Genomic DNA, 18,876 nt, shown 5'->3' on the forward strand with positions numbered 1-18,876 from the left:
TCACCTGTGCTCAAGTTAGGCTATCCTTAAAACCTGGACTGTTAGTGTGCCTTGAGGACCGCGGTTGGGAACCCCTGCTCTATGGTATGGAAATCTCCCTTTTCTTTGCTAGCACTTCATTGGAGTGTCAGTGCTCTATTTCACAGTTTATTTGGTTGCAATAATAAAAGACTCAGCAAAATCAACCCAGAACAATACAATAATACAGAGGTTCCCAAATGTGGTCCTCAGGGCACCCCAACAATTCAGTTTTTAGAGAGATCCATGGTTGAACACAGGTGCTTAAATAAAATTGACTAATGTACTAATTAAGTTACCTGTGGTCACTTATGGATATCCTTAAAACCTGGACTGTTAGGGTGCCTTAAGGACCATATGTCTTTTACAAATGAACGGTCAACCAACATTGACCGGATATTCCTATCCGTAACCAGCAGGGTAATACAAAGAGTACTTTTATGAGTATTTAGATTACACACCAGGAAAATGCTTACCCCTTAATATAAATTACACTGTAGTAGTGGCTGTGTAACTATAGGCACCGTTTGTGCAAGAAAACCGTTATGACTCCTTTACTGCTGCTGTTTTTTTGTCTGCTGATATTTTGCACCTTGGGGGGGACAGTCAATTTTCAAGATTTTGGCATATGTCAGTGGAGACCTTATTGTAAAGGAGTTCCTGTGTGTGTGTGTGTGTGTGTGTGTGTGTGTGTGTGTATACACATATATATATATATATATATATATATATATATATACATACACACACGTTTTGTTTATTCTAGGTTGTAAATTAGTGATTTTTTTTTATGTTGCTTGAACTACTGACATTAATATCAATAATGGTGATGATCAATTGAAGGGGAAAATATATATATTTTTTTAAATTGTTTTTATTGAAGCAATGAAGAATGGCCATAGTAACAAGTCATTTTTTTTTACAATGATTGCCATAGAGCTAAATAAGTGCGAGATGAGCATAGGACATTACAAGCCATAACATCATAATGCAATGTGGGTACAATATGAAACATATTATGAACATAGAAAGACAATGCACAACATTAGATCCTGACAGAGACATGGACACAAAATACATAAGAAAAAATATATTTAAAAAATCCACATGTGGATATTTGTATAATGGAAAAAATCAAAGAACAAAAAAGGAAGGTTTATCCATCATCCAATCTCCTCTTTTTGGTGTTTTTTTTTTTTTATAACGAAACATAAGGATCTTAGCAGATATCATAAACACATCAAAAGAAAGGATTGCTGAAAATAAGAAAATGAAAGGAGGGGAAGGGAGTAGGGAGAGAATAGTGAGAGGGGGTAAAAAAAAATAGGAGAAAGGAAGGAACAAAATAAAAGAAAGGGCAGCAGCGAGCCCAGGAGAAGAAGGGTCCAAAACTACAGTAATGGTATACATTGAAACTCCACCTAGTCATAGAATTATCAGATTCGTATCGGGGATCACATAATAACAAGGGTTTCATACCATTGCATGGTTTGATAGCAAGTACTAATTTGGGACTTTGTAACACCCAAATGATAAAGAATTTTTCAACCCTTGTCGCCTTGAACCATTAATCCAGTCCATTTTAAATATAAAAGATAGTTTTTCCCTAAAGAGGGAAATGGAGGGTGGTAGCGGAGATAACCATTGCTGCAGGATGCATTTGCGGGCAACAGCAGTAATAATAGTAAGAAGTTTCCCTCTACCATGGGTCATGGGAATATCTGAACGATGTACACCCAACACCACACATTCCGGGGTTAACGGAAGAAAAGTCTGACATAGCATATTGTTATATTGTTTGTCCTGGACCCGGAATCTTTTATTCAATTGGCAAACCCAAAGGCAGTGGAAGAGCATGGCAGGAGAAATGGCACACAAGACATTTAGGTGAATCTAATCCCAAACACAGTAGCTCTAGACAGGGACAAGTATCCTCTATAAAATATTTTGTACAGCATTTCCCCATAGGATGTCACTGGTAAGGTGCTCAATGTGTAAGAGGGTGGTTAAGATTTTAGAAGTATTAAGATGTGTAAACTGCTCCTTCCACATTGTGATATGTACACTGGTGGCCAAAATTTGCGGACACATTTTGAAATTTTGATGTTTTTCAACTTTGAATGCTTATAAAAACTTTCACTTCACGCAGTGCAATGGTTCATATATCAAATGAAAGGAAATTTAATGCTGAATTCAACGCAATAAACAGAGGTCAAATATTTGCATTACAAGGGAAGTTATGCTACTTTTAGTCAGACAAAGAAGCACAGATGCGTGAGATTCAAGAAGCGGATTGTAGTAACAGCTACTACCAGCCAATCGGAATCATCGTACTGAGGACCAATCAGCTGTCATTTATGAGCAGGTGCAAGTTCATGTTCAAAGGTGGGAAAGGTCAGTTTGGCTTTTTCATTTTGCAGAATAAAGTTGGTTACTGAAGTGCAATTACGGTTTAATGTTTGTGTGTATTGTTTAGTGCTATTGACGGTGTAAAAAAATAAATACAACAATGTCGTCCAGGCAAAGTGATGACTGGTCACCCAGGAAGAGATCCAGGATTGTGGTGTTACGTGAAAATGGTCTTTCGTATGCAGCAATTGCGAGAAGTTGGTGGGAATGTGACAACATCAGGAGTACGAAAGTTTTGTTTACGCTATCAGGAAACACAATCTACACAAAACAAAGAAGGAAAATGCCGGAAAAAGTGCACAACAGCTGTTGATGATAGGAGAATAAAACTAATTTGCATCAGGGACAGATGGATGTCATCTGCGGCCATTAGCAGTGAACTGAGGCCCTGATTCAGAGCCGGACGCTCTGATAGAGCGCTCGCTCTGAATCAGGGCCGTCCCTCTGTTTTTTTGAGCGGCCTCCTGGCCGCTCGCATTGTTTTGGGTGACCACCTACAGCTATAGCGAGCGGTCAAAATGATGGTCGCGATGGTCGAGACCATCGGGCTTGCGACAAGACCCTTGTGGTAGGGTCTCGTTGCCGCAAGCCCTGGAGTGCTTTCGGCTCTATCAGAGCAGAAAGCACTCCCACTGACATCACTTGTGATGTCAGTGGGGCCGGCCCCAGACGGTGGGCGTTCCAATGGGAATGCCTCCGTCTGGGCAGCCACGCCCACCAAAGGGGGCGTGCTGTCACTCACCATCGACAGCATGCCCCGTTTGTAGCGAGACCCATAGCGATGGCTTGGCCGTCGCTATACGGGTCTCGTGCATGCGCACGACGAAGCCGGCTCCCTCGTGCTTATGCGCACTGGGCCAACATCGACCCGCTTGCGAGCGGGTCTGAATCAGGCCCTGAGTGCAACTGGTGTTTTTGTCAGTGCAAGAACGGTACAGACAATACTAACGGAGGTTGGCCTATAAGGTAGGATTCCCCGAAAAAAGCCATTGCTGAGCAGCGGCAGAAACGAATACAGTGGGCAAAAGAACACATTGAATGGACAGAATGTCAGTGGAAACAAGTGATATGGAGTGACGAAACTAAGATATCGATATTTGGTAGTGATGGGAGAAAATATGTGAGACGTTGCATCGGGGAAGAGGTACATCCAGATTGCATTCAAGCGACAACAAAGAATCCTACAATTGTTATGATCTGGGCATGTATGACAGCAGATGCTGTAGGCCGCCTTTATGTCATAGATGGCACACTGAACAGCAGAAAGTACATTGACACCATCCTACAACCAAAACTTCTACCTTCTATCAGGGATCTTTTTCCAAATAATGCCCCATTTTTTTCCAGCAGGATCCAGCTCCCTGCCACACTGCACATATATGCACACAGTGGTTCACGGAGAATGACATACAGGTGCTGGGATGGCCAGGAAATAGCCCAAACTTGAACCCCATAGAACATTTGAGGTTCCATTTGAAAAAACTGGTACATCTGAGGCGTCCATCCAATAAAAGACAATTAATTGAGGCTATAATTGTCTCATGGCACCACATAATAAAGGAGGAAGAGCTCCAAACATTGGTTGGCTCAATGCCACATCGCTGTACTGCTGTCTTGAAAAATAAAGGATACCCAATGAAATACTGATAGGACAGTAACATCATAAGTACACAGGGATTTTCACCCTAAATGTTGTTTTCACTGCACAACTTCCCTTGTAATGCAAATATTTGACCTCTGTTTATTGTGTTGAATTCAGCATTAATTTTCCTTTAATTTGATATATGAATCATGGCACTGCATGAAGTGTCACAGTTTTTAGAAGCATTCGAAGTTGAAAAACATTAAAATTTAAAAAAGTGTCTGTAATTTTGGCCACCACTGTATATACAGTGGTGCTTGAAAGTTTGTGAACCTTTCAGAATTTTCTATATTTCTGCTATAGTTTGGCCTAAAACTATTTCAGATTTTCACACAAGTCCAAAAAGTAGATAAAGAGAAACAAATCAAACAAATGAGACCTGCTCATTTTTATTTTTTATTTTTTTTTGAGGAAAATGATCCACTATCACATATCTGTGAGTGCCAAAAGTATGTGAACCTTTAGGCTTAGCAGATATTTTGAAGTGAAATTAGAGTCTGGTATTTTCAATCTATGGGATGACAATCAGGTTTGAGTGGACAACCTGTCTTTTTAAAAGAACAGGGATCTATCAAAGTCTGATGATCACAACACATGTTTGTGGAAGTGTATTATGCCCCGAACAGATGAAGAGTTATTGATGCTCATCAGGCTGCAAAAGGTTACAAAACCATCTCTAAAGAGTTTGGACTTCACCAATAAACAGTCAGACAGATTGTGTACAAATGACGAAAATTCTAATTAGCGTAATTATTACACTCCCCAGGAGTGGTCGACCAAAAAAGATCAAGAGCACGGTGTCTAATAGTTTGCAAGGTTACAAAGGAACCCAAGGTAATCTCTTAATAACTGATGGCCTTTTTCACATTAGCTAATGTTAATGTTCATGAGTCCACCATCAGGAAGACACTGAACAACAATGGTGTACATGGCAGGATTGAAAGGAGAAAGCCGCTGCTCTCCAAAAAGAACATTGCTGCCCACCTGCAGTTTGCTAAAGATCAATTGGACATGCCAGAAGACTATTGGAACAATGTTTTATAGACAGATGAGTCCAAAATAGAGCTTTTTGGTGTAAATGAGAAGCATTATGCTTGGAGGAAGGAGAAGACTGCATTCCAACATAAAAACGTCATACCATCTGTGAAACACGATGGTGGTATCATGGTTTGGGCCTGTTTTGCTGCATGTGGCCCAGGACGACTTGCCATCATTGATGGGACGATAAATTCTGAATTATACCAGAATATTCTTAAGGAAAATGTCAGGACATCTGTCCATGAGCTGCATCTCAAGAGAATGTGGGTCATGCAGCAAGACAACGACCCAAAGCACACAAGTCATTCGACAAAAGAATGGTTAAAGAAGAATAAATTTAAAGTTTTGGAATGGCCAAGTCAAAGTCCTGACCTTAATCCAATCGCAATGTTGTGGAAGGACCTGTGAAGCGAGCAGTTCATAGGAGGAAACCCACAGAGGAATGGGGTAAAATTCCTACAAGCCGATGTTAAGGACTAATCAACAATTACTGGAAATGTTTAGAAGCAGTTATTGCTGCACAAGGGGTGCATACCAGATACTGAAAGCAAAAGTTCACATACTTTTGCCACTCACAGATATTGGATCATTTTCCTTAATAAAAGAATGAGCATGTCTAATTTTTTTGTCTCATTTGTTTGATTTGGTTCTCTTTATCTACTTTTAGGGCTTGTGTGAAAATCTGAGGTAGTTTTAGGCCAAATTTCAGTAGAAATATAGAAAATTCTGAAGGGTTCACAAACTTTCAAGCAACACTGTATGTAATACTGATTCCCCTCAATTTATAGTAATTGTGACTAATAATATTATTAAACTGCTTTATTTTGTGCCTACCTAATTTAAGCACTGCAAAAAAATGGATACTTAAATTTTAACGTGTTAAAACCTCTGTTACAGTTATTTTGTTTCTGTCATCTTTTGAAACATGTGTAATCAACTGGATGTAAAGTGTACAAAGACAAATACAACTAACAAACTGCAGGAGGTTCAGTATAACTTGGCAGATGTCAGCAATGGACTGATGTCACTGTTCACCAATGGTATAATGACTGAGAACAATAAGCTTCAGTTGTTCAGTCATATGACTAATTGCCATATACTGCCAACTTTTCCATCAGATCAGCCAACTGAACAACTTTTCTGGCCAACTAAATATTCAAGAAATTGACTCCATACACTACCAACTTTATCATCAGAGATGCTCGGAGGTTTGTCTGTCCAATACAAACCCCACCTGGTCATGGTGTATCAGTCGAGGAATGAGGTGGCTAATGCAATTAGCTATTAATTCAGCGTATATCTTCATATCTCCATTGAGGAGCACAATGGGCTTACAGTCTGCAGCGACTTTCCCAAGCTTAGGGATAGTTACAATTTGGGCTTTCAACAACTCCGCTGTAAATACACAGGAATCAGTGATCTAATTAGAAAGAGCAGAAACAGTGGGCACCTACCAGTCCTGGAACGTGACCAATAAATAATGGTAGGCCTAGGTGCTTTATCAGAGGGGAGGTTTCTGATCACTTGCTTCACCTCCTGTTGCATCCATGCAATGTTCAACTCATTTAAATCTGTAGGAGACGATGGCAGCAGTTGTGGCTCTGTTAAGAAGGATGATATGTGGGCCACCAAGGGTTAACTGATAGAAATGTTATTTTTGAGGTTGTACAAACTAGCTTAATATTGAGCAAATAGTTTGCTAATATCTGGTTAACTATCTAGACTCCCCTGGGAAGATACTGGGCCTGATCCATCTGCAAATAAATCTTGCAAGTTTTACAAAACTGTGCTTGCATCAGGACCTGCATACACAAGAGTGGAAGCTTTTTTTTTTTTTTTTTTTTTACAATTCTGTGTTTAATTAACATAAATTTGCACATAAAGCTACAATAATTGTTTGGGCTTGTTTAGAGCTTTCAGGTATGTCGGCCATCTGCTCTGCTCTCAGATCGTTCACAGAATTATCCTCTGTATACGCCTGCCATCAACATCGTCTGCCAAGGCCGATGCCCAATGTCATAGTAGAGGGCACATACAATCCCAAATGACAAAGTTCAGGAAAATGACCTTAAAAAAAACATTTAAATAATCTGAGGAGAAACGTAAACTTGCCAATATGCCATTTACGACACGGAGTGGCAAGGAACGGCTAAGGTCTATCCCTATGTTCATGACTAGTGGTTCAGCTTCACATGACGATGGAAGCCCTCATCCCGCTAAAAAAATCAAACGAGTTAAGTTGGCAAAAGCACAGCGAAGAACTGTGCGTTCTAAGAAGATATCACAAATCCCCAAGGAGAGTCCAAGTGTGGTGGCGGTTGCGATGCCTGACCTTCCCAGCACTGGACGGGAAGAGGTGGCTCTTTCCACCATTTGCACGCCCTCTGCAAGTGCTGAAAGGAGCACCCACAGTCCACTTGCTGATATGCAAATTGAAGATGTCACTGTTGAAGTACAACAGGATGAGGATACTGGTGTAGCTGGCACTGAGGAGGAAGTTGGCGAGGAGGATTCTGATGGTGATGTGGTTTGTTTAAATCAGGCTCCGGGGGAGACAGTTGTTGTCCGTGGGATGAAAAAGCCCATCACGGTCATGCCTGGGCAAAAGACCAAACATTCCACCACTTTGGTCTGGCAATATTTCTATCCAAATCCGGACAACAACTGTCTTGCCATATGTACCATATGTAAAGGTGAAATAAGTACCTAGGAACATCCTCCCTTATACGTCACCTGCAGCGCGTTCATAAAAAGTTACTGTCAAGTTCAGAAACTTTGGCTAAGACCGTAAGCAGTCCAGGGACACCTAAATCCCTTTTTCCTGTTGTATCCAAGCGCCTGCAAACGACACCGTCAACTCCCTCCTCGTCAATTTCCTCCTTAGCCAGGATTGGAAGTAGTCCTGCAGGCCATGTCACTGGCATGACTGACTCTCCTATCCGGGATTCCTCCGGAGGATCCTGCATTGCTACGCCTACTACTGCCGCTGCTGCTGTTGCTGCTTGGAGTCGTTCATCATCCCAGAGAGGAAGTAGGAACACCACTACTTTTACTAAACAATTGACCCTCCAACAGTCCTTAGCGAGGAGGATGAAGTACGACAGCAGTCATCCTGAAGCAAAACGTATAACTGAGGCCTTGACTGCTATGTTGGTGTTAGACGTGCATCCGGTATCCGCCATTAGTGCAGTGGGATTTAGACAATTGATGGAGGTAGTGTGTCCCCGGGTTCCAAATCCCGTCTAGATTCCACTTCACTAGGCAGGCGATACCGAGACTGTACAGAAACATCAGAAAAAGTGTCCTGAAAAATGCGGTTGTACCCCAATGTCCACTTAACCTTGGACATGTGGACAAGTGGAACAGGGCAAACTAAGGACTATATGACTGTGACAGCCCACTGGGTAGATGTATCACCTTACGCAGCAACAACAGCAGCGTCACCAGTAGCAGCATCTCAGAAACGCCTGCTCATTCCAAGGCAGGCTATGCTGTGTATCACCGGTTTCAGTAAGAGGCACACCGCCGACAACCTCTTAGAGAAACTGAGGGAAATCATTGCCCAGTGGCTTACCCCACTTAGACTCTCCTGGGGATTTGTGATATCTGACAACGCCACCAATATTGTGCGGGCATTACATCTGGGCAAATTCCAGCACGTCCCATGTTTTGCTCACACAATAAACTTGGTTGTGCAGAATTTTCTGAAAAGCGACAGGAGCGTGCAGGAGACGCTTTGGGTGGCCCGAAAAAATTTCTGGCCTCTTTCGCCATTCAGCGACTGCGTGCCGAAGACTGGAGCGCCAGCAAACACTCTTGAACCTGCCCCGCCGTCACCTGAAGCAAGAGGTTGTGACGCGGTGGAACCCTCTATATGCTTCAGAGGATGGAGGAGCAGCAAAAGGCCATTCAAGCCTATACATCCACCTATGACATAGGCAAAGGAGGGGGTATGCACCTGACTCAAGCGCAGTGGAGAATGATTTCCGTGTTGTGCAAGGTTCTCCAGCCCTTCGAACTTGCCACACGTGAAGTCAGTTCAGACACTGCCAGCTTGAGTCAGGTCATTCCCCTCATCAGGCTTTTGCAGAAGCAGCTGGAGAAAGTGAAGGAGGAGCTAAGACGGAGTGATTCCGCTCGGCATGTGGGACTTGTAACAACTTTGCGTTGTGAGTAGCAAAATTGCTACTTTTATCAATTTTGCACTGTGGATTGTGTACTATGTATTTTTTACAAAATGGCGCTTGTGTAAGCTTTCTTTTCTAAAATGGAGTCTTGCTGCCATTCACAAGATGGCGTCGTGCAGGTTTTCCTGATTGCCAAACAGATTCTGTCTTACCCAATTATTCGGTTTCGACAGTCCACCCTTTGATAGCCAATCAAGCGCTATCACAACCTATTCTGAATCTGTTTAGCCATGAATGAGAATATACCGTTCAATGTTATTATTGTATAACACAGTGTGGTCATTTGAACCATTCAGATAATGCGTCTCCGGGAGGGACATAAAACTGCCCTCATACGCACACATTGCAGGATCATGGGAAAGATGTGGGGATGCACCTATCCTATAAGGGAGCCTTGAAAGGGGTTGGGACTGCATTACCTAAGATGACTTAAAACAACATAAACGTTATATCCATGCACGACCACTCAAACTCAGGCTACATTGTTATACACTACATCATAACTCAGGATTGTAATACAGTTCTTCCTTATTATTGTTATTCATATTTTCACAACAATTTACTGTACTGAAATTGGACCGGTACTCCCCTGGTTTGGTATAGCACTCCTCCTCTCGATTTCACTCCATTACACCAGCATCAGCTCCCGCCTCCTCCATCTATCCTCCGTCACAAGAACCAGGAATCTCCAGATAAACCAATCATGATGGAAATTCTGAAAGAAGAGTACACACATGAACACAGCAGAACAGTTCTTTTGCTGTGACACTGATCTACAATTTTCTTTTAGCTCAGGTTTCTCACTGTCACCTTTTAATTTTCCCGGAGCAGGTTCGCAATTGCCAGATCCTCATTATCTGCTTCAACTCTGCCCTGCTTCTCCACCGGTTGATTAACCTTTCTGCAGTGAGTAGCATGGACCCAGGTATCTCTCTCGGCCACCTTCAAGGATGTGGCACTCATCAACAGCACCTGGTACGGCCCCTCCCATCGATCTATTAGGCAACCTGAGCGTAAAAAATTTCGGATCATAACATATTCTCCCAGTTTGACATCATGACAGTTTATCTCTGGCATATCGGGTGACAACAATTTAAATTTCTGCTGTTGTTGCTGCAACTGTTAGCTCATTGTTATAAGATAGTTAACAGTGACCTCGCTGTTACTCTTCAGGTCTTCCTGTGGGCTTATAATTAAATGAGGTTGTCTACCAAACAGTATTTCAAATGGGGACAGATTAAGTGGAGGCCTAGGAGTGGTCCTTATGCTATGTAGGACCAAAGGTAGTGCTTCTGGGCATGCTAGTCCAGTCTCAGCCATGATCTTACTTAATTTGTTTTTAATAGTGCCGTTCACTCTCTCCACCTTGGCACTGGCTTGGGGTCGATATGGGGTGTGGAGTTTGCTATCAATACCCATCAATTTACACATTATCTGGAAGACGTCCCCGGTGAAATGGGTACCCCTATCACTTTCAATCATTCTAGGGATACCATACCTGCATACAAATTCCTGTACAATCTTTTTAGCAGTGAATACAGCAGTATTAGTGGCCGCTGGGTATGCCTCTACCCAATTAGAAAATACATCGGTACAAACTAACACATACTTGAGATTCCTGCAGGGTAGTTATTGGATGAAATCAATTTGTATTACCTGGAAAGGACCGTCAGTCGGGGGAATGTGGGATGGTTCGGTAGGGATCGTTTTCCCTATGTTCTTCCTCAAACAGGTCAGACAGGACATTGCTCTCTTGTCCGCTTGTGAAGAAAAACCCGGTGCGCACCAATATGCCTTCACTAACTTACACATACCTTGTTTTCCCAAGTGAGTCAGTCCGTGCGCTGCCTCTGCCAGGCTTGGGTAATACACCTTAGGTGCCACCGGCTTACCTTGTCCGTCCCTCCAGAGTCCAGAGGGCTCTTGCCCACATCCCTTAGACTTCCAGTTTGCTTTCTCTTGGGTAGAACACAAATTTTGCATCTCAATTAATTTCTGCATGTCAACTGTTTGGAAAACCATTATTTGTTCTATGGATACATTTGTTTTTAAACCTGCTGCCCACTTGGCAGCTTCATCCGCCCTGTTGTTGCCCAATGATACCGGATCTTCCTCACATGTGTGGGCTTTACACTTTATTACCGCTACCATTTTGGGCAACTGAATTGCTTTTAATAATCCTTTTATGTGTCTGGAATGTGCGACTGGTGTGCCTGCTGCTGTCATAAAATTTCTCAGACGCCATAGAGCTCCGAAATCGTGAACCACCCCAAACGCATACCTAGAGTCAGTGTAAATGTTGGCAGATTTGCCTGCTGCCAATTCACATGCTCTTCTCAGTGCTACTAACTCCACCACTTGGGCTGAGTGAGGAGGACCAAGAGGTTCAGCTTCTATGATGTCTGTGTCATCTACAACAGCATAACCTGTACATAACTCACCTGTGTCCGTTTGTCTATGGCAACTCCCATCCGTGTAAAATGTCACATCTGCATTCTCTAAAAGTATGTCACGTATGTCAGGTCTAGCGGTAAAGGTCTGATTAAGATAATCCATACAATCATGCGTATCAATACCTTTGCAAAACTCACTTTCTACCAGAGACTCATCCTCCACCCTTTGTGCATTCTTATGCACATACGGTAAGTACGTTGCTGGATTTAACGTATTACACCGCTTTATAGTGATGTTTGAGGGTGCTATTAGAGCTAGTTCCCATTTGGTGAATCTAGCTGAGGATACGTGTCTGGTTTGGGCAGAGTTCAACAGGGCAGACACAGCATGTGGGGTATAGACAATCATATCATGGCCCAATACCACATCCTCACTTTTGCTGACCAATAGAGCCGTTGCTGCTACACTTCTCAAACAGGTTGGGAGTGATCTCGCCACAGTGTCCAATTGTGCACTGTAATATGCTATGGGCCTACTAACATCCCCATGTTTTTGTGTAAGGACACCTGCAGCACAACCATCAGCTTCCGTACAATACAAATCAAAAGGTTTTTCATAATCGGGTATCCCCAATGCAGGAGCTTTTGTCAGACTATCCTTAAGATTAAGCCAAGCCTGCTCTGATTCCTCAGTGTGTATGACACGATCGGGCTTTGAGGAAGAGACTAATTCCTGTAAAGGTAAGGCCAAAATAGAAAAACCTGGGATCCACATTCTACAATATCCACACATTCCCAAGAAGGTACGGATTTGCTGTTGGTTACGTGGCAGTGTCATGTTTTGTATAGCCTGGATTCTATCTGTAGTGAGATGTCGCAGCCCCTGGGTTAGGCAGTGTCCCAAGTATTTAACTCTGGATTGGCACTGCTGTAGTTTGTCCTTAGCAACCTTGTGTCCTGTTTGCGAGAGATGAAGCAACAAAAGTTTAGTATCATTCAAACATGACATAAACGAGTCAGAACATAGCAATAAATCATCTACATATTGAATTAGAACAGATCCATTGGTGGGTTGAAAAGACTGTAAACAATCGTGTAATGCCTGGGAAAAGATACTGGGGCTGTCTATGAAACCCTGGGGTAATCGTGTCCATGTGTATTGTACGCCCCTGTATGTGAATGCACATAGGTACTGACAGTCAGGATGAAGAGGTACAGAGAAGAAAGCAGAACAAAGATCAGTGACAGTGAAATGGGTTGCATTTGGTGGAATTTGCATAAGGATGACAGCTGGATTCAGCACTACGGGAAATTGGCTCTCTACCACCTTATTAACCCCTCTAAGGTCTTGTACCAGCCTATAACCCCTCCCACCTGCCTTCTTCACTGGAAAAATGGGACTGTTGGCTACACTTGCTGTATGTACTAAAATTCCCTGCTGCAATAACCGCTCAATTATGGGATACACCCCTAACTCTACCTCCTGTTTTAGTGGGTATTGGGGAATTTTTGGGACTTGCCTTCCGCTTTTTAAATTTACCATTACAGGGCTTACGTTTGCCATTAATACAGTGTCCTGTCCATCTTTGGTCCAAAGGGAATCTGGAATTAGGGACAACATTTCATCTACCTGTGATGGAGTTTCATTTAAAACTGTAGAGTGATACATTATCCTTTGAGGAGTGTCTAACATATCCCGCACCTCGTATTCCATTCTCTCTGGGATATCTAAAAATACACCATCAGGGGTGCAATATATAACACATCCCATCTTACATAACAAGTCTCTGCCCAGTAGGTTAGTAGGAGCCGCAGCAGCCAGGAGAAAAGAATGCCTGGTATGCAACGGCCCAATAGTAACCTCTGTGGACTTTGTTAAAGGATAATGTTCCACTTTACCTGTTACACCCATTGTTGGTACTGTCTCATTGGTCACCTGCAAATTAACGGGAGATTTTAGCACTGACCTGTTCGCCCCTGTGTCTACAAGAAAAGGATATTCAGTACCAACTACATCAACCATCATGACCGGTTCTTCCCTAGTACTTCCCGTTAACCTGACCATCTGTAGACTAAGGTATGACCTGACCCCTAGCGTTGGCTACCATTCTCCAATAATGCATTTACGGCTACAATTGGAGCTGGTGTCTGCTGAACATTTGCTGGCCTCTGTGCATATCCCTTATGGGGATATCTAGGTCTTCCCTGATGTGGGATCCCTACTCCTTTTACTGTACAGTTTCTACTTAAGAGTCCTGTTTGTTTAGAGTTAAAACAGGTTCATGTTTCGGGTGAAGACGTGGTGTTGTGAGGTTTGCGCAGAGGGTAAAGGTGGTGGATATGGGTAAAGATAGGGAGGGTAAGGGTATTGTGGGGGATAAGAAGTTGGTGGATAGCCTGGGACCTGTGGTTGAATCGGGTTAGTGGGATAGAGTTGTGTTTGTTGTTGAGTGGGGTTAGTGAGAGCACATACTTGTTCAGAAGTGAGTGCGTGTGCAAGTGCAAGTGTGTCTGTTGGCTGTGATGTTACCGTCATTCCCTCCAGAGCTTGTATACTGACAGCCATTAGTTTCTCGCTCTGGGCTTCTCTCTTTTTGGAGATGTTCTTATCATGTTCTATGGCGGTTTCTATGAGGGTATCTATTGTAAGTCCCCGCCAGCCAGGCTGTGAGGTCTGAACCCGAGTTTTTAAACTCTCTTTCAGACCATCCACAAGTATCGTAACTATCATCCCCATGTGGTGAGTGCTACCTTTAATATCCTCTATCCCAGTGTACAGGGTGATAGCCTGCAGAGCCCGATCGCAGTAATCTTCTGCAGTCTCACTCTCTTTCTGCTTAATGGTGAAAATTTTGTTCCAGTTAACTACTACTGGAAAATATATACCCAATTGAGTTACAATGCGGGAAATGTTACCTTGGTTTACTTGGTCTGTTAAGGGAATGTCATCATCCAATACACAATCCGTGATAAATTTTGTCACGTCGGTATTGTGTGGCAGACAGGCCCTTAACACCACACGCCAATCTTTATTAGTGGGTTCATGTGAACTACCCAAATTCCTTAAAAATCTTTGACATTTGGCTAATTCCTTTTTGGGATCGGGGAAATCATTTATGATGGAATTTAGTGCTGCTCTTGTCCAAGGACAATGCATTACTACTTCCCTCATGGGCACTATACCATTTGCGTCTGCATTTCCTTTTGGAACAGTTATTGTCTGAATGGGATGCAGACCGGTAGCGCTGCTACCTTTGACCTGGTTACCTGGCTGGGGGTTTAGTCTGCTGCTGCTGCGTATGGTATGAACAACTTCCTCTACGGGTGCAGAGGGCATTAACACTTCCCTTGCTGTTACCGATGGAGATGGCGGCACCACTCATGATTGTGGTGATGCAGCATCTATCATCTATCATCTGCCCAGCATGGGAAATGGCAGACATTACAATAGGCTCATCATCCGCATCATGAACATTTACTTTATAATTGCTTAAGAGAGGGTACAAGTTGCTTGTTACATTTTTATGGGTATTATTTTTATTGACTGCACCTACACCCCCATCCGCATAGGGCGGTGGTGGTGCGCGTGAACCATCTGTACTACCTTCTGCGATGCTACCTTGCAGTGCGTGCGCGTTATCAAGCGATGTGTCCACGGCGCTATTTAGCCCGAGACTGTGCCCGCGACGCCTGTTTGTGTCGCAGGTACATTCTTCAGCCACATTTCCCCCTCGTGCTGCCACAGTTTTAAACATTCAAAATATTTAACCTTTTTCTCTCTGGAGCGCATCAAACTGATCTGATCCCGGACATTGTCTAACACATTTTTTATTCTGGGAAACGGTCTAACACTCTTCCTCATCATATTAAACCATAAATCACAATACCTTATTGCATAAGTACCGTACTTGGTATGCATGATACGACGGGCCAATCCAATCGGCGCCTCCATTAGCAGCACATCATTGCCTAACATCTTTACTGTTTGCTTGGCTCCCATTCTGAGACAACACCTACGCTTTTCAATAAAGATTTAAGCCCGTGAAAGACAATCAAGACACTTTCACTTACCTGTGGACGATTTAAGTCGGCGGCGCCCACACACCTGGATAAGATTTAGTAAGGCAACTTCCACACCTGGATAAGATTTGAAAAAGGCAACTTCCACACCGGATAAGATTTAGTAAGGCAACTTCCACACCTATGAGAGTTTGTATGTCGGCTACTCTCACGCACCTCTCTACAACAAAGACAACATGTACACCTGCTACTGTGTATAGAACGGTAAAGCTGCTTACCGAGCAGCTAGGCTAATCCTTGCACCTAGCCCTTAAGGATCATATGATATGCTTAACTTTGTTCAACAAGTATTCACTGTTACACACTTTTTTCCTGCGCAGAAAAATACACGTTAACCCAGATATTGGAAATATAAAAAAATATGAAAACCTCAATGGCTTTGTTCAAACACATGGCAGCACAACCGGAAGTACATGTACGCAATTGTGCGACTAGTCGCATACACAGTGATGCGACCAGGCCCACGTGTTATTACCTTAATGCTATTATGCGACTCCCTCTAAACTTTTATCAACGAGAGAAAACGACTTTTCTCTCCTTGTCCCTGGATTCTGATCAGCGCTTCCTCTTCACAATAATTGGCAGTACACTCTCAGCAACACTGTGGTAATGAAAGACTAATGCGTCTCTCAAAAGGCGCCTCCACCCTTTTGCTGAGAGAGAACTGACCGAGTGTTACCATGTATCAGATAACGTGATAAACCTACAAACCCCCAACTGTTGAATCGTAAATAAACCTTTAGTACATTCCTGCCTATAAACCTCTAAGATTCACCTGCCGAGAACCTCTAAGACAAAACCTGCCTATACCTTCTAAAACCACAAGATGTCGCTAGTTAGCGCTGTGTTTAATTATACCATTAATAAAACTCTAAGACAGTTGAATAGCGGTCCAACGCGCTAAAGATCATTATTCAGGTAAAAGTACAGATGTTACCACGCTATGATCTAACAATGAGCGCAAAATAAATTGTACAAACATTAGGTCATAAGGTACAGTCAATACATACGCGTGCGCTCTGGAACCAGATACCGGCTTCAATAATGAGACCTCCGTCGAACAGCATAACAGGAACACCGCAGACTGGCATCTTGTTTCAGAGCACTCACATATATACCCATACTGGAATAAGCAATACAATAGAATACGTTGGCAGGTTCTCATGGTTCCTCTTCTTGCTTCTTCCGTTACGGTACAATTCATAGGTCAGTGCAAAGACACAACCCAGCCTCTAACAGCCTGATTGTGTTCACCTTCCCGCTGCATAATAAATCTAATCTAACTATGGCATACAACATTTCAAGTTATTCTCTCTAACATTCATATTTCAAAGCCGCATGTTCTGATCTTCTCACTGATGCCACCGGAATGCTGTGGGAACACAATAGATCAGTACGGCACCAAACATGGTCCAATTGTCATTTACTAAGCCATAGTTACAGAAAACATTAATTTCTTTATATGCTAGCATTGCGACTAAACCAAGTAATAATTATCTTTTTTGCGTTACGGGACCATTGCTTTTAAATGTATGTATGCGGGGAGAAACAGTACTGAATTGCGTTGTGCGTCTGAGGGTCGGTGGGGCACTCAGCAAGCAGCATTAAGCTGGAAGGGCATCTATGTGTGTGTGTGGCCATGCCAGTATGATTTTGGGAAGGATCACTAAAAAGCTGACTGTGTTCTGTTTAACATTGTGTGTATGAGTTGCAGGGAATTTTGCTACTTTTCAAATATAAGTCTGTGTGTGATATTATACACGTAAGTCCATGCATGATGGGCCACATGCACACACATATATACATACATATATATATATATATATATATATATACACATACACAAGCACACATGCATTTTTCTGATGTTTTTAAACTGCAATTGCAAAATGTGTTTATACGGTGAATTTAGTTCTCATACAGGGTGGAGGCTCCCAGCAGTGCAGTCGGAGCCTCACTCTTTATTCTGCTTGTTTTGGTTGTGGGGATGGACTCAATTGTGTAGCTCCATAGCTAGGCTACATTACAATTGCCACAGCTCATATATTCTTATGTAAAAATGCTCATAGCACCACGGTATATTGTGTCGTGTTATGGTATAGGGATTTTCTCCAGGATGGGCTTTGTATAGGATTCCAAATGCTAATAAGTTAGTGTTTATGTGTTAAACACTGTCTGCATGCGTTTGAGGGAAGGCTGACTATCTATTTTTTTTTTACAAAATAGTGCTGTGAGATTTTATCATGTTGGGAAGTCATTTTTATGTGTGCTGAAAACTGTCGGTATGTGTTGGGGAAGATTATTAAAAAGCTGTTCGTGTTACTTTTTAGCAACTTTGTGTTGTGAGTAGCAAAATTGCTACTTTTATCAATTTTGCACTGTGGATTGTGTACTATGTATTTTTGACAAAATGGCGCTTGTGTAAGCTTTCTTTTCTAAAATGAAGTCTTGCTGCCATTCACAAGATGGCGTCGTGCAGGTTTTCCTGATTGCCAAACAGATTCTGTCTTACCCAATTATTCGGTTTTGACACCGCCCACTCGTATCTCTTAGCATAGTCATCCAGCTACCTCAGTGCAACCTTTTGGACATAAAAACACTATTGTGAGGTGTGAGGTGTTCAGAATAGACTGGAAATGAGTGGAAATTAAGGTTATTGAGGTTAATAATATCATAGGAGCAGAAAAACCCACAAATTCTGTGATTTTAGCTGTTTTTATGCTTTTTTTAAAGAAAATACAGATCCAAAACACAAACCCCAGAACCCAAAACATGGAAGGGTGGTTTTGGCAAAACCAATCCAGATCCAAAACACGAAGAAAGATCCAGATCCAAAACCAAAACACAAAACACGAAAAGTGGCCGGTGCACATCCCTAATATATTATTGTATCCAGTGCTCCAGGTGCTGCTAAAAATGGGAACAATGCAGGAGCTATGCAGAAGAGGAGCTGCTTCTGAGCCCACAATCACAAACAATAAATGGCATAGCCGAGAGGCCAGTATATTGCTCAAGCACTTATAGGTGGGTAATACAGGCCAGAGCTTTGCAGCAACTTGCCACTTCGAGTGAAAGGAAGGGTATGTAGCGCAGAAGGCTGATTCCAATA

The sequence above is a fragment of the Taudactylus pleione genome, unplaced genomic scaffold (genome assembly GCF_031769625.1).
Source record: "Taudactylus pleione unplaced genomic scaffold, aTauple2 ptg000078l, whole genome shotgun sequence".
Taxonomy (NCBI): domain Eukaryota; kingdom Metazoa; phylum Chordata; class Amphibia; order Anura; family Myobatrachidae; genus Taudactylus; species Taudactylus pleione.